This window comes from Pristiophorus japonicus, chromosome 23 (genome assembly GCF_044704955.1).
Source record: "Pristiophorus japonicus isolate sPriJap1 chromosome 23, sPriJap1.hap1, whole genome shotgun sequence".
Classification (NCBI taxonomy): domain Eukaryota; kingdom Metazoa; phylum Chordata; class Chondrichthyes; family Pristiophoridae; genus Pristiophorus; species Pristiophorus japonicus.
The window spans coordinates 47,703,444-47,727,625 of NC_091999.1; the positions used below are offsets into that span (position 1 = coordinate 47,703,444).

Sequence of the window (24,182 nt, forward strand, 5' to 3'; positions counted from 1 at the left end):
CTAACTGAATTATGATCACCAGCACCAAAATGCTCTCCCACTGATACCCCTTCCACCTGCCCAGGCTTCATTCATTAAACCCAAGTCCAGAACCACCCGCTCTCTTGTTGGGCTTGCTACGTAATGGCTAAAAAAAGTTCTTCTGAATGCATTTTAAGAATTCTGCTCCTTCTATATCTTTCATACTAATTCTATCCCAGTTAATATTTGGGTCGTTGAAATCCCCGACTATTACTGCCCTATTATTTTTGCATGTAGCAGAAATGTGCCGACATATTTGCTCTTCTGTCTCCCTCTGACTGGTTGGGGGTCTATAGTACATCCCCAGCAGTGTGATTGCCCCTTTTTTGTTCTTCACTTCTCCCATGTGGCCTCATTTGATGATCCTTCGAACATATCATCCCTCCCCACAGCTGGAATTGTTTCTTTAATCAATACTGTGACGCGCTCTCCTTTTTTTATCCCCGTCTCTATCTCGTCTTAAAACCCTGTAACCAGGAATGTTGAGCTGCCATTCTTGCAGTTCTTTTAGCCGTGTTTCACTAATAGTGACAATATCATACCCCCACATGTCTGTCTGTGCCCTCAGCTTATCTGCCTGAATCCCTAGACTCCTTGCATTGGCATTGAAGTATTTCTAGATTGATTCCTGTGATGAGAGGACTGTCTTATGATGAGAGTTTGTGTAGAATGGGCCTATACTCTCTGGAGTTTAGACGAATGAGAGGTGATCTCATTGAAACACACTGGCACTGACATTTAGCGCTGCCAAACTCCCTTATTGTCTATTTTCTAGCCTTTGTTTCCTCTGCCTTCCAAACAATAGCCATACTGTCCTCTCTCTCTATCCATACTGTGCCCTCTCTCTCTATCCATACTGTGCCCTCTCTCTCTATCCATACTGTGCCCTCTCTCTCTATCCATACTGTGCCCTCTCTCTCTATCCATACCGTGCCCTCTCTCTCTATCCAGTGAGGATATTGTCCGGTCCTGTTGAGGTGCAACCTGTCCGGCTTGTACTGGTCCCACCTCCCCCAGAAACGCTCCCAATGCCTCAGGAATCTAAAGCCCTCCCTCCTGCACCAAACTCCAGCCATGCATTCATCTGCTCTATCCTCTTATTTCTGTACTCACCAGCACGTGGCACCGGGAGTATTCCGGACATTACTACCTTGAGGTCCTGTTTTTTAATCTCTTTCCTAGCTCCCTAAAATCTGCCTGCAGGATCTCATCCCTCTTTCTACCGATGTCATTGGTCCCGATATGGACCACAACCTCTGGATGTTCATCCTCCCCCCTCAACAATGTCCTGCAGCCGCTCAGTGACATCCTTGACCCTGGCACCAGGGAGGCAACATACCATCCTGGAATCATGTCTGTGCCTGCAGAAGCGCTTGTTTGTTCCCCTAACTATCAAATCCACCACCACTATTGCTCTTCCACTCTTCTTCCTCCCCGCCCTGTGCAGCTGAGCCACCCACGGTGTCGTGGACATGGCTCTGGCTGCACTCCCCAGAGAAACCATCAGTATCCAGAACTGAAAACCGGTTAGCGAGCGAGATGCACTCAGGGGACTCCTGTCCTACTCTTGCCCCATAACGCTGAAAATGTTTTCAACTCATGTTTATCTCTTTCGAAAGTTACAAGTAAATCTGCTTCCACCACCCGAACAGGCAGTGCGTTCCAGGCCAGAACATCTCGCTGCTTCATTAGTCCCCTCATGTAGCATCTGGTTCATTTGCCAATCACATTAAATCTGTGCCTCTGGTCACTGAACTTTCTGACACTGAAAATTGTTTCTCCTTATTAATAGGATTGGCGGGCTGGAGGAGGTTACAGAGATAGGGAGGGGTGAGGCCTTGGAGGGATTTGAACAAGAGGATGAGAATTTTAAAGCCTGAAGCCACCAGCCGTCTCCCCCAGTGCAGAATGTGACTCACTGCTAACAGAAAGGATTTTTGTTTACTTACAAAAGATGCATAATGAAGGGAAATCAATCTCTGTATCTTTAACTAACAGCGACATGAGGGAAATGAATCACCTTTAAACACCTGGTCCACTTGGCACTGAAGTGTCTGAAACTCATTATAGGAACTCCAGGGAAACGAAATACTGACAAATGTTAAACTGTTTTGCTGACAAAAGAAATCTCGATTTAACTTTAAAAGATGAATAGTTTAACATGGGTTCACACAGACTCACCTGATAGGCTGACTCAGGATCCACCCCTCAAGCACCGCGATTGGTTGCAGAACATGCTGCTCCCTGGGCTCTCCGGACTCTGACCTCTCTTCCTGTTGGTTCCCATGACAATCAATCACCACTCGCCAACATTACACTGCCACATTAAGTTGAGGGGCTCAGAGGAAGAAATAAAATGGGGTCGTGAATCTGATATAAGAAATAAAATTAGAGAAGCATAATTAAATTTATAAACAAAACTATTTAAAGTCAAATCAAATGAATTGTTACATTTAATACATCCTTCTGGGCCAAGTGGGAAACAAGTGATGTGTGGGCTGTGCAGAGTGTCTGTGCCCGGTTACACAGCGTTTCCCTGGCTCCCCGCTCCAAGTGCACATGTTTCAGCTCACATCCAACTGACTGGATAAACCTCGCCCGTCTGAACCCCATCACACAAATAGCAGCATTTGATGTTTAGTTCTGCTCAACCTTTATAAACATTGGTTAGGCCTCAGCTGACACATTGTGCTCAATTCTGGGCACCACACTTTCAGAAGGGTATCTGCACCTTAGAGAGGGACCAGAAGAGATTTACTAGAATGGTACGAAGGAGGAGGGACTTCAGTTATGTGGAGATACTGGAGAAGCTGCGGTAATTCTCCTTGGAACAGAAAAGGTTAAGGAGATTTGATAGAGCGTTCAAAATCATGAACGGTTTTAATAGATTAAATAAGGAGATACACTTTCCAGTGGCAGAAGAGTCAGTAACCAGAGGACACAGAGTTCAGGTGATTGGCAAAAGAAGCAGAGGCGACATGAGGAACCATTGTATAAGCAGCGAGTTGTTGCAATCTGGAATGCACTGCCTGATAGGGCGGTGGAAGCAGATTCAATAGTGGCTTTCAAAAGTGAACTGGATAAATACTAAAGGGACAATATTTGCAGAGCTATGGGGAAAGAGCAGGGGAGTGGAACTAACTGGATAGCTCTACCATAGAGCCAGCACAGGCACGATGGGCCGAATGGTCTCCTGCGCTTTCATTCTATGAAAATGGCGGATGATCTTATCCAGAATGCTGCGACCACATATCCCCAGAAAACCAAGACCGCCTATTTCCACCTGTGTAATATCGGCCGTCTCCATCCCTGCCTCAGCTCACCCTCTGCTGAAACCCTCGTCCATTCCTCGGTTACCTCAAGACTTGACTATTCCAACACACTCCTGGCTGGACTCCCACATTCTACCCCACGTAATCTTCACCTAATCCAAAACTCGGCTGCCCGTGTCCTAACTCGCACCAAGTCTCGTTCACCCATCACCCCCTGTGCTCGCTGACCTACATTGGCTCCCGGTTAAGCAACGCTTCGATTTCAAAATTATCATCCTTGTTTACAAACCCCTCCATGGCCTCGCCCCTCCCTATCTCTGTAATCTCCACCAGCCCCACAACCCCCAGAGATGTCTGCTCTCCTCTAATTCTGCCTCCTGAGCATCCCTGATTATAATCGCCCAACCATTGGTGGCCTTGTCTTCTGTTGCCGAGGCCCCAAGCTCTGAACTCCCTCCCTAAACCTCTGTGCCTCCTCCCTGAAAGCACTGACTCTGGCTTTGTTCAGTTCTGCACTCACTGGTTAACATACGATATCGGATCAGCAGTAGGCCATGCGGCCCCTCGAACCTGCTCTGCCATTTAATACGATCGTGGCTGATCCGATCAAGGACTCAGGTCCCTTCCCTGCCCGCTCCCCATAACACCTTATCGTTTGAGAAAGTGTCTATTTTTGTCTTAAATTTATACAATGTCCCAGCTTCCACTGCTCTCTGAGGCAGTGAATTCCACACATCCACAACCCTCAGAAGAAATTTCTCCTCATCTCAGTTTTAAATGGAGGCCCCTTATTCTAAGATTATGCCCTCTAGTTCGAGTCTCCCCCATCAGTGAAACATCCTCTCTGCATCCACCTTGTCACGCCCCCTCATAATCTTATATATTTCGATAAGATCACTTTTCTATCTTCTGAATTCCAATGAGTAGAGGCCCAACATATTCAACCTTTCCTCATAAGTCAACCCCCTCATCTCCAGAATCAACTTTGTGAACCTTTTCTGAACTGCTTCCAAAGCAAGTATATCCTTTCGTAAATACAGAAACAAAAACTGTTCGCAGTATTCCAAGTGTGACCTCACCAATACCCTGTACAACTGCAGCAAGACTTCCCAGCTTTTATACTCCATCCCCTTTGTAATAAAGGCCAAGATTCCATTGACCTTCCTGATCACTTGCTGTACCTGCATACTGATCTTTTGTGTTTCATGCACAAGTCCCCCCAGGTCCCGCTGTACAGTAGCACTTGGCAATCTTTCTCCATTTAAATAATAACTTCTTCTGTGATTTTTTTTCTGCCAAAGTGCATGACCTCATACTTTCCAACATTATACTCCATCTGCCAAATTTTTGCCAACTCATGTCGCCTGTCAATGTCGTTTTGCAGATTTTGTGTGTCCTCCTCACACATTGCATTTCCTCCCATCTTTGTATCATCAGCAACTTGGTCCCTTCTTCCAAGTTGTTAGTATAGATTGTAAATAGTTGGGGTCCCAGCACTGATCCCTGCGGGAACCCACTAGTTACTGATTGCCAAACTGAGAATGAACCATTTATCCCGACTCAATATTTCCTTATAAGTCAACCCTCTCATCTCCGGAATCACCCTCATGAACCTTCTCTCAACTGTCTCTCCTTTCCTCCCCTGAAGATGCTGAATCTGTCTGGTTTCAGTTCTGCACTCACTGGTTCCCCTCGCTCCCCGCCCCTTCAGGTGCTGTCTCGGGCTGGAATCAGTTCGACGGTCACTGGTTCCCCTCTCATCCCTTCAAGATGCCAACACTGGCTGTTTCCAGTTCTACACTCACTGGTTCCCCTCCCCTGAAGGTGCTGACTCTGGCTGGGTTCAGTTCTACACTCACTGGTTCCCCTCCCCTGAAGGTGCTGACTCTGCCTGGGATCAGTTCTACATTCACTGGTTCCCCTCCATCTCCTCATCTGATGGTGCTGACTCTGCCTGGGTTCAGTGGTCTACTCAGTGGTTCCCCTCCCTCCCATCTGCCCTGTCCCTTAAAGCGCTAACTCTGGCTGTGTTCAATTCCACACTCACTGTTTCCCCTCCCTCTCCTCTCCAGCAGGCAAAGTTTAGGGAGCTAGGAGAGAGATTAAAAAGCAGGACCTCAAAGGTAGTAATCTCCGGATTCCTCCCAATGTCACGAGCTAGTGAGTACAGAAACAGGAGGATAGAGCAGATGAATGCCTGGCTGGAGAGATGGTGCAGGCGGGAGGGTGTTAGTTTCCTGAGGCACTGAGACCACTTCTGGGGGAGGTGGGACATGGACAAACCAGATGGGTTGCACCTCAACAGAGTCGGGACCAATAACCTCGCGGGGGGTTTGCTAGTGCTGTTGGGGAGGGGTTAAACTAGCTTGGCAGGGGGATGGGAACCTGAAAATAGAGTCAGTAGGAAGGGGAGTAAAGCTGGAATTAGAAAGCAAAAAGAAAGAAAGTGAGTTTGAAGGAGAGAGGAAACAAGCAGGAAAAAAGTGTAAAAAAACAAGGCACTTTGTCTAAATGCACGAAGCATTTGTAACAAAATAAATGAGTTGACGGCACAAAGATACAAATGGGTATGATCTGATAGGCATTACAGAGACGTGGTTGCAAGGTGAGCAATTGGTGAATTAAATATTCAGCGGTACTGGACAATCCGGAAGGACAGACAGAAAAGAAAAGGAGGTGGAGTAGCTCTATTGATAAAGGATGGAATCACTGCAATAGGAAGAAACGATATTGGCTCAAATGATCAGGATGTTGAAACAGTTTGGGTGGAGATAAGGAACAATAAGCGGAAAAAGTCACTGGTGGGTGTAGTCGATAGGCCCCCTAACAAGAGCTACTCTGTTGGTCAGCGCATAAACCAGGAAATAGTGGGGGCTTGTGAAAAGGGAACAGCAATAATCATGGGTGATTTTAACCTCCATATTGATTGGACAAACCAAATTGGTCAGGGTAGCCTTGAGGAGGAGTTCATAGAGTGCATAAGGGATGGGTTCCTTCAGCAGTATGTAATGGAACCAACCAGGGGGCAGGCCATCTTAGATCTGGTCCTGTGTAATGAGACAGGATTAATTAACAATCTCCAAGTAAAGGATCCCTTGGAATGAGTGATCATAGCATGATCTGAATTTGAAATTCAGATGGTGGGTGAGAAAGTTGGATCTCTAACCAGCGTACTAATCTTAAATAAAGGAGACTATGTAGGTATGAGGGCAGAGTTGGGTAAAGTGGACTGGGAAAATAAATTAAAGTGCAGGACGGTTGATGAACAGTGGTGTACATTTAAGGAGATATTGCATAACTCTCAAGAAAAATATATTCCAGTGAGGAGGAAAGGGTGTAAAAGAAAAGATAGCATCCGTGGCTAACTAAAGAAATAAAGGACGGTATCCAATTAAAAACAAGGGCATACAAAGTGGTCAAAACTAGTGGGAGGACAGAAGACTGGGAAGCTTTTAAAAGCCAGCAGAGAATGACTGAAAAAAATGATTAAGAAAGGGAAGATAGACTATGAAAGTAAACTAGCACAAAATATAAAAACAGATAGCAAGAGTTTCTATAGGTATATAAAATGGAAAAGAGTGGCTAAAGTAAATGTTGGTCCCTTCGAGGACGAGACCGGGGAATTAGTAATGGGGAACATGGAGATGGCAGAAACTCTGAACAAATATTTTCTATCAGTCTTTATGGTCGAGGACACTAACAATATCCCAACAGTGGACAGTCAAGGAGCAACAGAGGGGAGGAACTTAACACAATCACTAAGAAGGTGGTACTCAGTAAGATAATGGGACTAAAGGTGGATAAATCCCCTGGAGCTGATGGCTTGCATCCTCGGGTCTTAAGAGAAGTCGCAGCAGGGATAGTGGATGCATTGGTTGTAATTTACCAAAATTCCCTGGATTCTGGGGAGGTCCCAGCGATTGGAAAACTGCAAATGTAACGTCCTTATTTAAAAAAGGAGGCAGAAAAATAGCAGGAAACTATAGACCAGTTAGCCTCACTTCTGTGGTTGGGAAAATGTTGGAGTCCATTATTAAAGAAGCAGTAGCAGGATATTTGGAAAAGCAAAATTCGGTCAGGCAGAGTCAGCATGGATTTATGAAGGGGAAGGCATGTTTGACAAATTTGCTGGAATTCTTTGAGGATGTAACAAACAGGGTGGATAAAGGGGAACCAGTGAGTGTGGTGTATTTGGACTTCCAGAAGGCATTTGACAAGGTGCCACGTAAAAGGTTACTGCACAAGATAAAAGTTCACAGGGTTGGGGGTAATATATCAGCAAGGATAAAGGATTGGCTAACTAACAGAAAACAGAGAGTCGGATAAATGGTGCATTCTCTGGTTGGCAACCAGTAACTAGTGGGGTGCTGCAGGGCTCAGTGCTGGGACCCCAACTATTTACATTCTATATTAAAGGACTTGGAAGAAGGGACTGAATGTCATGTTGCCAAGTTTGCTGCCGATACAAAGATGGGAGGAAAAGCAATGTGTGAGGACACATAAAATCTGCAAAAGGACATAGATAGGCTAAGTGAATGGGAAAAAATTTGGCAGATGGAGTCTAATATTAGAAAGTGTGAGGTCATGCACTTTGACAGAAAAAAAATCAAAGAGCAAGTTATTATTTAAATTGAGAAAGATTGCAAAGTGCTGCAGTACAGCGGGACCTGGGGGTACTTGTGCATGAAACACAAAAGGATAGTATGCAGGTACAGCAAGTGATCAGGAAGGCGAACGGAATCTTGGCCTTCCTGATCCATCTTTATGAAAGGATATACTTGCTTTGGAAGCAGTTCAGAGAAGGTTTTGGGGATGAGGGGGATGACTTATGAGGAAAGGTTGAGTAGTTTGGGCCTCTATCCATTGGAATTCAGAAGAATGAGAGGTGATCTTATCGAAACGTATAAGATTATGAGGGGGCGGGACAAGGTGGATGCAGAGAGGATGTTTCCACTGATGGGGGAGACTCGAACTAGAGGGCATAATCTTAGAATAAGGGGCCACCCATTTAAAACTGAGATGAGGAGGAATGTCTTCTCTCAAAGGGTTGTAAATCTGTGGAATTTGCTGCCTCAGAGAGCTGTGGAAGTTGGGTCATAGAAACATAGAAAATAGTTGCAGGAGTGGACCATTCGGTGTTTTTGTGACTGGAAGGCTGTTTCCAGTGGGGTCCTGCAGGGCTCAGTGCTGGGTCCCTTGTTTTATATCAATGACTTGGACTTCAATATTGGGGGTATGATTAAGAAGTTTGAAGGTGACACTAAAATAGGCTGTGTGGTTGAGAATTAAGTAGAAAACTGCACACTGCAGGAAACTATAAATGTACTGGTCAGGTGGGCAGTAAAGTGGCAAATGGAATTTAATCCAGATAAGTGTGAGGTAATACATTTGGGGAGGTCTAACAAGGCAAGGGAATATACATTAAATGCTACAACACTGAAAATTGTAGAGGAACAAAGGGACCTTGGAGTGTAGGTCCACAGATCCCTGAAAGTGGCAGGCCAGGTAGATAAGGTGGTTAAGAAGGCATATGGAATACTTGCCTTTATTAGTCAAGGCATGGAATACAAGAGCTCGGAGGTTATGCTTGAACTGGTTAGGCCGCAATTGGAATACTGTGTGCAGTTCTGGTCACCACATTACAGGAAAGATGTGATTGTACTGAAAAGGGTACAGAGGAGATTTACAAGAATGTTGCCTGGACTGGAGAATTTTGGCTGTGAGGAAAGATTGGAGATGCAGAGTCAATTTTCTTTGGATCAGAGGACACTGAGGGGAGACCTGATGAAAGTGTATTAAATTATGAGGGGCCTGGATAGAGTGGATAGGAAGGACCTGTTTCCCTTGGCAGAGGGATCAACAACAAGGGGGCACAGATTTAAAGTAATTGGTTCAGAGGAGATACGAAGGGAATTTTCTTCACCCAGAGGTTTGTGGGGGTCTGGAACTCACTGCCTGAAAGGGTGGTAGAGGCAGAAACACTCAGCACATTTGAAAAATACTCGGATGTGCACTTCAAGTGTCATCACCGACAGGGCTACGGACCGAGAGCTGGACAGTGGGATTAGGCTGGATAGCTGTTTGTCGGCCGGCACGGACACGGTGGGCTGAAATGGTCTCCTGCCATGCTGTAAATTTCTATGATTTCATGATTAATGACCTAGATGAAGGGACCGAGTGTAATGTATCCAAATTTGTTTAGGATACAAAACTAGGTGGGACAGTAAGCTGTGAGAACACAAGAGTCTGCAAGATATACATAGATAGACTATGTGAGTGGGCAGATGGTGTATAATGTAGGGAAATGTGAGGTTATTCACTTTGGTAGGAACAACAGAAGAACAGAGTATCTTTAAAATTATGAGAAACTTTTAAACATCGGTGTTCAGAGAGATTTGGGGTGTCCTTGTGCAAGACACACAGAAAGTGAGCATGCAGGTATGCAAGCAATAAGGAAGGGAAATGGTTTGTCCTTTATTGCAAGGGTTTGGAGTATAAGAGTAAGGAGGTCTTGCTACAATTGCACAGGGCCTTGGTGAGACCACACCTGGAGTATTGGGCACAGTTTTGTTTTCGTATCTAAGGACGGAAACACTTGCCTTGGAGATGGTGCAACAAAGGTTCACAAGATTCCTGGGATGAGAGGGCTGTCTTATGATGAGATAGTGTGTAGAATGGGCCTATACACGCTCGAATTTATAATAATGAGAGGTGATCTCATTGAAGCATACAAGGTTCTGAAGGGGACTGACAGGTTGATTCCCCTGGCTGGACTGTCAAGAACTAGGGGCACAGTCTCAGGATAAGGGGTAGGCCATTTAAGACAGAGATGAAGAGGAATTTCTTCACTCAGAGGGTTGTGAATCTTTGGCATTCTCTCCCCCAGAGGGCTGTGGATGCTCAGTCCATTCAAGGTTGAGATAGATAGATTTTTGTATATTAAGGGAATCAAGGGATATGGAGATCAGGCGGGAAAGTGGCGTTGAGGGCGATGATCAGCCATGATCTTATTGAATGGCCGTGCAGGCTCGAGGGACATTATGGCCTCCTCCTGCCGCTATTTCTTATGTTGATATCCAGGGGACTCTAGATTTATTAGTCCCACCCTTTTTCTTTAAGGTAACATACTTCCTCTGAACCCTCATTATCTCTTCATTGAATGCCTCCCACTGCTCTGAGACTGATTTAACTTCAACAAAAGAACATAAGATTTCAGAGCAGGAGTAAGCCATTCGACCCCTCGAGCCTGCTCTGCCATTCAATGAGGTCATGGCTGATCTTCTACCTCAACTTCACTTTCCTGCACTATTCCATATCCCTTGATTACCTTAATTTACAAAAATCTATCGATCTCTGTCTTAAATATGCTCAAAGACAGAGCCTCCACAGCCCTCTGGGGTAGAGAATTACAAAGATTAATGAGTGAATAAGTTTCTGCTCATCTCAGTCCTAAATGGCCAACCCCTTATTTTGAGACTGTGACCCCTGGTTCTAGACTCCTCAGCCAGAGGAAACATCCTCCCTGCATCTATCCTGTCACGCCTTGTAAGAATTTTGTCTGTTTCAATGAGATCATCTCTCATTCTTCTAAACTCTAGAAAATACATGCCTAGTCTACTCAATCTCTCCTCATAGGACAATCCTCCCATCCCAGGAATTCAGTTTGGTGAACCTTCGTTGCCATCCTTAACAGCAAGTACATCCTTCCTTAGGTAAGCAGCCAAAACTGTACACAATACTCCAGCAGCAGTCTCACCAGGACCCTATATAATTGCAGTAAGACGTCTTTACTCTTGTACTCAAATCCTCTTGTAATAAAGGCCAACATACCATTTGCTTTCTTCGTTGCTTGCTGTACCTACATATTAACTTTCAGTGATACGTGTACAAGGACACCAAGGTCCCTCTGAACACCAACGTTTCCCAATCTCTCACCAACTCATATAGCTGCTTCCAGTCCACTTTGGCTAAATCACATCTCAGCTTAGTAAAATTGGCTTTTCCCCAATTGAGAACTTTTATTCCTGGTCTGTCTTTGTCCTTTTCCATAACTACCCTAAATCAAACTGAATTATGATCACTAGCACCAAAATGCTGTCCCATCGATACCCCTTCCACTTACCCAGCTTCAGTCCCCAATACTAAGTCCAGAACTTCCCCCTCTCTTTTTGGGCTTGCTGCGTACTGGCTAAAAAGTTCTGCTGGTTGCTGACCCCTCTGTGAAGGGAAATAGATCCTTCCTCTCCACTCTATCTAGGCCGCTCATAATTTTATACACCTCATTAAGATCTCCCCTCAGCCTCCTTTGTTCCAAAGAGGGTTGGTGGGCTGGAGGAGGTTACAGAGATAGGGAAGGGTGAGACCCTGGAGAGATTTGAACAAGAGAATGCGTATTTTAAAGGCTGATAACACCAGCCATCTCGCCCAGCACAGAATGTAACTCACCAACAACAGGAAGGATGTTACTTTAAATACTACGAATGCATAATGCGGGGAAATCAATCTCTGTCCCTTTAACTAACAGCGTCATGGAAAGAGGAAAATGAATGACATTTAAACACCTGATTAACTTGGCACTGAAGTGTCTGAAACTCATAATAGGAGCTCCAGGAAAACAAAAAACTGAGCAATGTTACATTGTTTTGTTAACAAAAGAAATCTTGATTTAACTTTTAAAAGATAAATTGTTTAACAGGGATTCACACAGACTCACCCGACAGGCCGACTCAGGATCCACCCCTCAAGCACCGCGATTGGTTGCAGAACTCGCTGCTCCCTGGGCACTCCGGCCTCTGACCTCCCTTCCTGTTGGTTCCCAGGGCAATCAATCACTACTCGCCAACATTACACTGCCAGATTAAGGTGAGGGGCTTGGAGGAAGAAATAAAACAAGACCGTGAACCTGAGTGAAGAAATAAAATTAGAGAAGCATGATGAAATAAATAAGGATAGACAATATAAACTGAAGGGTACAATCCGAAAGGCGGTGCATGAACAGTGAGACCTGCGGGTATATGTGGACAAATCACTGAAGGTGACAGGACAGGTTGGGAAAGCAGTTAAAAAAGCTTACAGGTAGCTGGGCATCACAGAGTACAAAAGCAAGGAGGTTATGATGAACCTTTGTAAAACACTGGTTCGGCCTCAACTGGAGCATTGTGTCCAATTCTGGGCATCGCACATTAGGATGTGAAGGCCTGAGAGAGGGTGCAGAAAAGATTGACAAGAATGATTCACGAGATGAGGGACTTCAGTTCCGTGGATTGACTGGAGAAGCTGGGGTTGTTCTCCTTAGAGCAGAGAGGGTTGAGAGGAGAATTGATAGAAGTGTTCAAAATCATGAGGGGTGTGGACAGAGTAGATAGAGAGATACTGTTCCCACTGGCAGCAGGGTAGAGAATCAGAGGAGATGGATTTAAGGTGAATGGCAAAAGAACCAAAGGTGACATCAGAAAATCTATTTTACGCAGCGAGTGGTTAGGATCCGGAAAGCACGGCCTGAAAGGATGGTGGAGGAAGACTCAATCACAGCTTTCAAAAAAAAAAGTTGGATAAGTATCTGAAAGAAAACATTTGCAGGGCTGGGGGAAGGGCAGGCAGTGGGACTAGCTGGGAGCAGGCAAGGGTTCGATGGGCCGAACGGCCTTCCGTGCTGTAACCATTCTCTGATTGTGTGAGCAGAACCACTCTGTTCCCTGACTCAATCTAAAGCCTTCCTGATTGTGAGCATCTCTGTTAAACCTGCCCTGCACCTTCACTGCTCCAAGGAGAACCACCCCAGATGCTGCAACCATCATCTTATTGAATGGTAGCCGGCTCGAGGGGCCAAAGGGCCGACTCATCTCCTATTTCTGATGTTCTCATGTATTCATGTCACTGGTCCCCATCCTGCACCTGCTCCCTGCAGTAAGATGGCCGCCGCGCATGCTCCCTGCCCTGCAGCGGGACAATTGAAAGTATTGTGACGTTGAGGAAGCCCCGCCCCCCGTGGCAGGTGGCCCCGTGCTGCCCAAAGATGGCGGACGAACTCCCGGCAAACCCCGACAGTAACCAAGGCCCGTCCCCACCCGAAGGTGCTCCACAGCCGCCACCCGCCGACTCGGCGGCCAAATCTCACCGCCCGCACGTGTCCATGAGAAGGTGAGTCCTCAGGGAGGCTGAGCGCGCTGCCCGGGCTGCTCATCCATCCTCCGCGTGGGGCAAAACATCGTCCGTCCGCAGCTAATCCCCCACAATAGGCTGGCCCCGCGCCTGCGCACAACTCCGCCTCGCCTCACCTGGGCCCCGAGCTCAAAGGCTGCGAGCGGAGCCCACCACCAAACTCCCCAACCGCCCGCCCGCAACACTCAGCCCGCAGCCAATGGCGAGGCGGCGCGGGGCACCAGCCCACACAGCGCGCTGCTCCGCACCAATCAGTGGCGGGGGGGCGGGGCCGCGGCACCAATCAATCACTGGTCCCTGAAGGTACTGACTCTGGCTGGGTTCAGTTCTACACTCACTGGTTCCCCTCCCCTGAAGGTACTGACTCTGGCTGGGTTCAGTTCTATACTCAGTAGTTCCCCTCCCCTGAAGGTACTGACTCTGGCTGGGTTCAGTTCTATACTCAGTAGTTCTCCTCCCCTGAAGGTACTGACTCTGGCTGGGTTCAGTTCTACACTCACTGGTTCCCCTCCCCTGAAGGTACTGACTCTGGCTGGGTTCAGTTCTGCACTCACTGGTTCCCCTCCCCTGAAGGTACTGACTCTGGCTGGGTTCAGTTCTGCACTCACTGGTTCCCCTCCCCTGAAGGTACTGACTCTGGCAGGGTTCAGTTCTACACTCACTGGTTCCCCTCCCCTGAAGGTACTGACTCTGGCTGGGTTCAGTTCTACACTCACTGGTTCCCCTCCCCTGAAGGTACTGACTCTGGCTGGGTTCAGTTCTACACTCACTGGTTCCCCTCCCCTGAAGGTACTGACTCTGGCTGGGTTCAGTTCTACACTCACTGGTTCCCCTCCCCTGAAGGTACTGACTCTGGCTGGGTTCAGTTCTACACTCACTGGTTCCCCTCCCCTGAAGGTACTGACTCTGGCTGGGTTCAGTTCTACACTCACTGGTTCCCCTCCCCTGAAGGTACTGACTCTGGCTGGGTTCAGTTCTACACTCACTGGTTCCCCTCCCCTGAAGGTACTGACTCTGGCTGGGTTCAGTTCTACACTCACTGGTTCCCCTCCCCTGAAGGTACTGACTCTGGCTGGGTTCAGTTCTACACTCACTGGTTCCCCTCCCCTGAAGGTACTGACTCTGGCTGGGTTCAGTTCCAGACACTGACATCACTTTGTTCCTGCACCAAGATGGCCGCGCATGCGCGATGCTACTCACTGAATCAAAATGGAGGAGCGCTGAACCTGCCTTCCTGTACGAAGATGGCCGCCATTATCCTGGGCCTGTGACGGGAGAAAGCCCCGAAGCTGCAACCGCCGATATTCCGGTTATTATTCCGGGCTTGCGGCGGGCACCGGTTGTTTGTGAAGCCTCCCCACCTCCCCGCTGGTCCCTTACTCCGCTCTGTCCCGCTGAAAAGTACACTTCTGAGGAGCCTTCTCAAAACATATCTTCTCCGCCATTACAATCCTCGCGCATGCTCCAAACACAGCCAGTGCCCGCGCCTGCGCACTGAGCTCCTGTAGTCTGGGTGCGGCACTTTCTTCTCCGCGGGGCACGCTGGGTACATAAGACCATGTTAAATCGGTGCAGGAGTGGGTCAGATACTGCACGGTTATATACAGAGTAAAGCTCCCTCTGTACTGTCCTAAACAATCCCAGGGCAGGTACAGCACGGGTTAGTTACAATTTAAAGCTTGCTGTACGCTGACTCATCAAACACTCCCAGGGCAGGTACAGTACATATTAAATACACAGTAAGGATCCAGCTACACTGTCCCACCAGGTATTCCCAGGGCATTTACAGCACGGGTTAGATACAGAATAAAGCTCACTCTGCACTGTCCCAAGAAACAATCCCAGGGCAGGTACAGCACAAGTATTTTGTTGTTAATCTGTAAATAAAAAGCCCCCTGATTAAAGGTGGGAGGAGACACAAAATAAACCAATTAAACTTTGGACTGTAAACTTAAATCAAATTAACAGTTGGTTGCTGGAGGCGATGATGCACTCCAGTCCGTCTGGTGCTGATCTCTTACAGAAGGCCGCAAGCGTACTGGTGGCAGGTACAGCACATGTTAGATAGAGAGTAAAGCTCCCTCTACAGTGACCTATCAAACACTCCCAGGGCAGGTACAGCACGTGTTAGATCCGGATTAAAGCTCCCTCTACATTCACCAATCCAACACTCCCAGGGCAGGTACAGCAGGGGTTAGATACAGAGTGAAGCTCCCTCTGCACTGTCCCATCAAACACTCCCAGTGCAAGCACAGCATGGGTTCGATACAGAGTGAATCTCCCTCTACACTGTCCCATCAAACACTCACAGGGCAAGTACAGCATAATTTAGATGCAGGGTAAATGTCTTTCTAAACAGGCAATCCAAAATTGCACAGGACAGGCACAACCCAGGTTAGGTACACATCATCATCATTATAGGCAGTCCCTCGAAATCGAGGAAGAGTTGCTTACACTCGAAAGGTGAGTTCTTAGGTGACAAACAGTCGAATACGGGAATTACAGTCTTGGTCACAGGTAGGACAGCCAGTCGTTGAAAGAAAGGGTGGGTGGGACTGGTTTGCCGCATGCTCCTCTGCTTGGTTTCTGCATGCGCTCAGCGATGAGACTTGAGGTGCTCAGCGCCCTCCCCGGATGCATTTCCTCTACTTAGAGTGGACTTTGGCCAGGGACTCCCAGGTATCAGTGGGGATGTTGCATTTTATCAAGGAAGCTTTGACGGTGTACTTGAAATGGTTCGTCTGCCCACCTTGAGCTCGCTTGCCATGTAGAAGTTCTGAGCAGAGCGCTTGCTTTGGGAGTCTTGTGTGAACCATGTGAACAATGTGGCAAGCCAGATTAGGAAAAGGGGAGGTGTAACGAGACCTGGGTGTCATGGTACAGGCGGTTCAGAAAGCAAATGGCATGTTGGCCTTCATCGTGAGGGGATTTGAGTACAGGGACAGCGAGGTGTTGCTACAGTTGTACAGGGCCTTGGTGAGGCCAAACCTGGAGTATTGTGTACAGTTTTGGCCTCCTAAATTGAGGAAGGACATTCTTGCTATTGAGGGAGTGCAGCGAAGGTTCACCAGACTGATTCCCGGGATGGTGGGACTGACATATCAAGAAAGACTGGATCAACTGGGCTTGTATTCACTGGAGTTCAGAAGAATGAGAGGGGATCTCATAGAAACGTTTAAAATTCTGATGGGTTTAGACAGGTTAGATGCAGGAAGAATGTTCCAATGTTGCGGAAGTCCAGAACCAGGGGTCACAGTCGAAGGATAAAGGGTAAGCCATTTAGGACCGAGATGAGGAGAAACGTCTTCACCCAGAGAGTGCTGAACCTGGGGAATTCTCTACCACAGAAAGTTGTTGAGGCCAATTCACTAAATATATTCAAAAAGGAATTCGATGAAGTCCTTACTACTAGGAGGATCAAAGGGTATGGCGCGAAAGCAGGAATGGGGTACTGAAGTTGCATGTTCAGCCATGAACTCATTGAATGGCGGTGCAGGCTAGAAGGCTCGAATGGGCTACTTCTGCACCTATGTTCTATGTTTCTATGTTTCTATGTGTGTCCCTGGAGATGGAGCATGCGGTATCCACGAGAGATGGGCACCGCAGAGACTGGAATGCATCATTTCAAGAGGGAACTGAATTTTAATTTTAATAAATTTGATTTGATTTGACAAAGCTTCCCTTAATGTTGAATTGTTAAGTTTTGTTTTTGGTGCCCTTATAAATAATAAAGGGGCACTTTAATGAAAGTTTCTGGAGTGTGACGCCCCTCCCCACTTTAATCAGGGGACACTTGATTATTGTTTTACTTAAAATAGTTGTGAACAATGTGGCCCACCCAATGGAACTGGTCGAGTGTGGTCAGTGCTTTGATGCTGGTGATGTTGGTCTGATCGAGGAAACACCAGGACTGGTTTAATGAGAATGACGAGGAGATCCAAGAGCTAATTGTTAGCAAGCACAGGGCATTTCTGAACCTAAAACAACAACCCAACTCGGGAACAGCAAAGCAGCATTACAGATGGCTTAAGGCCGAGGTCCAAGAAAAAACCTGTGACCTAAAGCATAGATGGTGGGTCGAGAAATCACAGGAGGTTCAGCAGCTGGCCGACAGCCATGATGTGTGACGAATCTTCATCGCAGTCGAGGCCACCTATGGCCCAAGCACCCAAGGCCCCACCCCACTGCTGGCCAAGAATGGGGAAACACTCATCAAGGACACTGAGGCAGTCAGAAGGAGCAATTCGAAGATCTCTTTAACTGAGACTCTGCCTTTGACTCGAGTGTCCTCGACTCCAACCCACAGCATGCTACCCGCCAACATCTCCGCAAAACCCCAGCCCTGCACGAGATAGAAAAGGCCATCCACCAGCTCAAGAACAACAAGGCAATGGGAGCGGATGAAATCCCCACTGAGGCACTAAAGTATAGCAGAGAGGCAATATTGTCAAAAATGCATGACCTCATCTCTCTCATCTGGAAGGAGGAGAGCATGCCTGGAGATCTCAGAGATGCAGTAATCTTTAACAAAGGGGACAAGTCCGATTGCGGCAATTACAGATGGATCGCCCTGTTATCAGCCACTGGGAAAGCCATCACTAGAATCCTCCCAAACCATCTTCTCCCTGTGGCTGAGGAGCTCCTCCCGGATTCACAGTGTGGTTTTCGTCCTCTACGGTGTATGACGCACATGAGTAGGTACACAGTAAGGATCTCAATACGCTGTCCCATCAGACACTTGCAGGGAAAGTACAGCATGGGTTAGATACAGAGTAATGCTCTCTCCACACTGTCCCATCAAACATTTCCAGAGCAAGTACAACATGGGTTAAACAAAGATGATACAGCTCCCTCTATACTGTTCCATCAGTCATTCCCAGGGCAAGTACAGCACAAGTTGGATACAGACTACATCTCCATCTAACTTGTCCAGTCATTCCAGGGCAGATATAGCATCGGATAGATATAGAGAAAATCTCCCTCTACACTGTTCTGCCAGACATTGCAAGGGCAGGTACAGCATGGGTTAAATACAGAGTAAAGCTCCCTCTACACTGTCCCATCAACAATCGCAGGGCAGGTACCACCAAGCTCATGGTCTACAGAATTTTAGTAATACCCGCCCTCCTGTATGGCTTAAAGGCATGGACCATGTACAGTAGACGCTCAAGTCACTGGAGATATATCACCAACAATGTCTCTGCAAGAACCTACAAATCCCCTGGGAGGACTGGCACACCAACATCAGCGTCCTTGTCCAGGCAAACGTCCCCAGCATTGAAGCACTGACCACACTCGATTAACTCCACTGGGCAGGCCACATAGTTCGCATGCCAGACACAAGACTCCCAAACCAAGTGCTCTATGTGGAGCTCCTTCATGGCAAATGAGCCAAAGGTGGGCAGCGGAAACGTTACAAGGACAACCTCAAAGCCTCCCTGATAAAGTGCGACATCCCCACTGACAACTGGGATTCCCTGGCCAAAGACCACCTTAATTCGAGAAAGTGCATCCGGGAAGTTGCTGAGCACTTCGAGTCTCAATGCCGAGAGCATGCAGAAATCAAGCGCAGGCAGCGGAAAGAGCATGTGGCGAACCAATCACACCCACCCCTTCCCTCAATGCTTATCTGTCCCACCTGTGACAGAGTCTGTGGCTCTCATATTGGACTGTTCAGACATCAAATAACTCACTTCAGGAGTGGAAGCAAGTCTTCCTCGATTCCGAGGGACTGCCTATGATGATGATGATGATGAGGAGGAGGACAAGTCAGGTTAGATGCAGAGTAAAGCTCCCTCTACACAGTCTCACCAGACATTCCCAGGTAGGCACAGCATGGGTTATTAAAGGTTAAGTCTCCTTCTAGCCTGTCCCAAACACTCACAGGGTAGGTACAGCATTGGTTAGATACAGAGTTAATCTCCCTCTACGCTGTCCCATCAAACACTCACACAACAGGCACAGCACGGGTCAGTCAGAGAGTAAAGCTCCACATAGATTGCTCCATCAAACACTCTCATTGCTGGTACAGCACTGGTTAGATACAGATTAAAACTCCCGCTAGTCTCATTAAACATTCCCAGGGCAGGAACAACACGGGTTAGATACTGAGTAAAGCTCACTCTACACTGTCCCATCAAACACTCGGAGGGAAGATACAGCACAGGTTATATAAGAGAGAAAAGCTTGCTCTACACTATCCCATCAAGAACTGCCAGGGCAGGTACTGCACAGGTTAGACAGAAAGGTTTAGGCTGGGTTTTCCAGAACTTGGGGCCTGGAGAACAGAAGGCACAGCCACCAATTATAATCAGGGATGCTCAGGAAGAAAGATATCTCATGGGTGGGCGGGTGTCAGCGGTGTTTGTGGGGCTGGAGGAATTTACAGAGCTAGGGATGGGCAAGGTCACGGAAGGATTTGAAAATAAGCATAAGAATTTTGAAATCAAGGCGTTGCTCAACTAGAAACCAATATAGGTCAGTGAGCACTGGGGTGATGGGTGAGCTGGACTTGGTGCGAGTTAGGGCATGGGCAGCCGAATTTTGGATTAACACTAGTTTATGTAGAGTAGAATGTGGGAGGAATGCGTTGGAATAGTCAAGTCCAGAAGTAACAAAGGCATGGATGAGGGCTTCAGAAGTGGATGAGCTGAGGCAAGAGCGGGGACGGATGATGTTACAGAGGTGGAAATAGGCAGTCTTAATTATGCTGTTGATATCTGATCAAATAACGTATTTCAGGGTTAAATATGAAACCAAGGTTGCGAACAGTCTGGTTCAGGCTCAGACAGAAGTTGGGGAGAGGGATGGAGTTTGTCACTCGGGAACGGAGTGTGTGGCAATGACAATTACAAATATCAGAATATTTCACAGGCTATCACGTGCAAAATGCATGGATGAGTTTTTAAAATTCAATCGGTTCCAAAAATGGGTTACAGAAAGTAACAGATTTCAAACCTTATGCAAGATGGTTCAATAAAGGGGTGGTTCAAAGGATTTCAGCTGAGTTTAAGGTGAGACACTGCAGTTAAGTCTACAACAACCACAACCCATGTACTCAAATGGAACAAGTTTGGGGTTTGATAGAAGGCGAACTAGGTGAGAAGTGATATAAGTTAGATTAATAAAAAGCACTAAAATGGAAGAGTCAGTAACAGAACATCAATTAGTCTCCTCTGATCATGGAGGAATCAAATATTCGACAAATTTGTTTGAAACAAAGATAATGTATTCAAAATTATACACAATATTAATCTCCAGCTCAGGTATAGGGGTTATTAAGATCATCAGAAACAAACATGAGGTGCCAGAATGAACATGGTTCAGTGCCCAAAGCAATCACAGTAAATCCTGTTCGAGTCACAAATGCAGCCTTTTTGCTCAGCTCATTTAAAACTGAGATGAGGAGGAATTTCTTCCCTCAGAGGGTTGTAAATCTGTGGAATTCTCTGCCTCAGAGAGCAGTGGAGGCTGGGTCATTGAATATATTTAAGGTAGAGATAGCCAGATTTTTGAGCGATAAGAGAGTAAAGGGTTCCGGGGAGTGGGCAGGGAAACATAGAAAATAGGTGCAGGAGTAGGCCATTCGGCCCTTCGAGCCTGCACCACCATTCAATGAGATCACGGCTGATCATTCCCTCAGTACCCCTTTCCTGCTTTCTCTCCATACCCCTTGATCCCCTTAGCTGTAAGGGACACATCTAACTCCCTCTTGAATATATCCAATGAACTGGCATCAACAACTCTCTGCAGCAGGGAATTCCACAGGTTAACAACTCTCTGAGTGAAGAAGTTTCTCCTAATCTCAGTCCTAAAGCATCTACCCCTTATCCTAAGACTGTGTCCCCTGGTTCTGGACTCCCCCAACATCGGGTACATTCTTCCCGCATCTAACTTGTCCAGTCCCGTCAGAATCTTATATGTTTCTATGAGATCCCCTCTCATCTTTCTAAACTCCAATGTATAAATTCCCAGTTGATCTAGTCTCTCCTCACATGTCAGTCCAGCCATCCCGGGAATCAGTCTGTTGCAGATTCAATAGTAACTTTCAAAAGGGAATTGGATATATACTTGAAATGGAAAAAATTGCAAGGCTATGGCGGGAAAGGGCAGGGTCGTGGGACTAACTTGGACAGCTCTTTCAAAGAGCCGGCACGTGATTGGCTGAATGGCCTCCTTCTGTGCTGTAAAATTTAATGAAATTAAAGTTGATGACCTAATGGTAGCATGTTAAAGTCCTTGGCTTTCCCTACAGATCAGTAACACTATCCTTGCAATAAAATGCAATGAGACACTGAAATGATCTTTTAAACACAAGCAGCTTGGCACCTGTACCAACACTTCGGTACCTGTAATTCGACACAAACACAGATCGCAAACATTCTGCTGGGATGGTATGAGCTTGCTTATTTTGCATGTTACTCCTTCAGACTTGCATCCCTACACATTGCAGGGCAATTAGGTCCTCTTGCTGAGGGCTGAAACCTATCTGAAAAAATTAATAAATTATTTCGATGAGGTCTGCAGCATCAAATGGTCAAAGAGTGTTGATGAACCTTTGCCCACTGGAGACAAGAATAAGACTTTTTTTTCAACACAGGGTTAAGTTGTACAATTCCTTTCCGAGACACTGCTCAGCTGTCTACCTGCATCGAGGTGCCATTGAGTGGTTGGTTGTACATCAGTAGACTAGTATCGTCATAATCAGAGCTCGATTTTTTTTTTGTTAGATTTCCTTTTCGTTATTGACTCTTTGAACTAGTCGATATATCCACGTGGGAACATTTGGCTAACAACTCTTTTGGGGAAAACATAATAAATTAATCCAAGTGCCCCCAATCTGGGGGACACTCCAAACACTTTTCACGTGCCATTTTTTTTTTGTGATTTTTGTGGGGTTTTTTTTGGGGTAGTAAAACGATAATTTACAAGTGCCCCCTATAAAAGGGGAGGGGGACACTAAAACCCAGCAATTAAAACAAATTAAACTTTAAAACATATAAAATCAAATTAAAATTTGGTTGCTGGGGGTGACAATGCACTCCAGTCCCTCCGGTGCCCACCTCTCGCGGAAGGCCGCGAGTGTAACGGTGGACACCGTGTGCTCCATCTCCAGGGACAGCCTGGCCCGGATGTAAGCACGGAAGAGAGGTAAGCAGTCAGGCTGAACGACCCCCTCGACCGCCCTCTGCCTGGACCGGCTGATGGCACCCTTGGCCGTGCCTAGGAGCAGTCCTACAAGTAGGCCTTCGGACCTACCCGCTCCCCTCCGCACAGGGTGCCCAAAGATCAGGAGTGTGGGACTGAAGTGCAGCCAGAAATAGAGGACCAACTCATTTAAATAATGGAACAGGGGCTGCAACCTCGTATATTCACTTAAAACGTGGAACACAGACTCTTGCAGACCGCAGAAATTGCAGGCGGTCTGGGAGCCCATGAGCCGACTTAAAAATTTATTGCACGGGCCTGCTCCATGCACCACCCTCCAGGCCAAGTTCCCGATAAATAGCGGGAGGACTCCTGCGTAGAGTGCACTCCATCGGGGACCCCCGCCTCCTCCGGATGGCAAGATGGTACGCCATGGCGTGTCCAGATGGCAGACGAGGATGACAAGGTTGAGAGTGTGCAGGAGCAGCCCGTACAGGAAACCCCACCGCGCGGAACTGAAAGGCACGGAGGGGATTACCTTGAGGCGGCTCAAGTTGTGAGGCACCGGCTCCCGAGGGAGGTTCCGGGATTTGGCGTCGATGAGGAATTCCGTCCAGATGGGGGTCAGTTCGGACGGGATCTCCCCACGTGCTTGAGCCTCCTCGACACACCTAACAGAGTCAGGGCCCAGAGCTGCTTTTAGCGACTTGATGGCATCGGCCACGCAGTGGACGTCGGCCGAATTTAGGCGCCATGCCAGCATGTCTGGCGCCATCCAGCCTGCTCCTCCACCATCCAGCAGGTCCCTGACCATGGTCACCTCGCCAGCCACAGCCCTCTCGTCCGACTGCCACCTAAAACCTTGATCGTGGAAGTACGGATTCCTGAGCAGCGGCTCCTGCAGGACAGCCGCCACTCCAGCTGGTGGAGAGCTGCGCTTGGTGGAGACTTTGTTCCAACATTTGGCTAACAAGTCTGAAAAGAAAATGCCATCTGACTCAATCCTGACATTGGATCCTATTTTCCTTAAATGTACAAGGCAATTTCTTCACTGTCCTACCCTGTCCCCTCAAGGTGCTAACTCGTGCTGGGGACAGTTTGGCAGCACATGGATGCCGTATGCTACTTTCCCAAGTGGCAATCCTTCAGTAAATGTCCGAAAGGAACTTGACCATGGGTATCACAACCGAGTCCAAATTTGACAAGTTTTCTTGCAAGTAGGGATCAGTGGATCTGTCCGAAATTCTAGTTTCCTGAGTCCAGGGGCACCGAAACCAACTGTATCTCCAAACTGCTGTCTGAGACCAGCTAGCTCTGCAAAAAGCAATGATTGAACCTGGGACTATCTCGCCTCTTGGGCTCAGCTGCACACTAGCTATACCAACTACACCATCAGTGGAAACAAATAAGACAATTGTAAGAAGTAGTGAGGTACTGATGTCTGATTCTGTAATCTGTACAGCGAGACACCAGGTCTATTCTTGAGCACCCTTCTGCGCTCAAAGAAATGTCAACATTTTGCTTGAGTAACTCATTGATTGTTCTGTCTCACGCTTCAGAATAGCAGCTTAGAAGTCTGGT

The 24,182-nt window shown here is 47.1% G+C and overlaps 1 pseudogene; it reads right to left on the minus strand.

Moving 5' to 3' along the window:
- Nucleotides 1–12,089, minus strand: part of LOC139235520 (zinc finger protein 615-like) — a 39,404-nt pseudogene extending 27,315 nt beyond the window's left edge.
- Nucleotides 12,090–24,182: the final 12,093 nt, after the last annotated feature.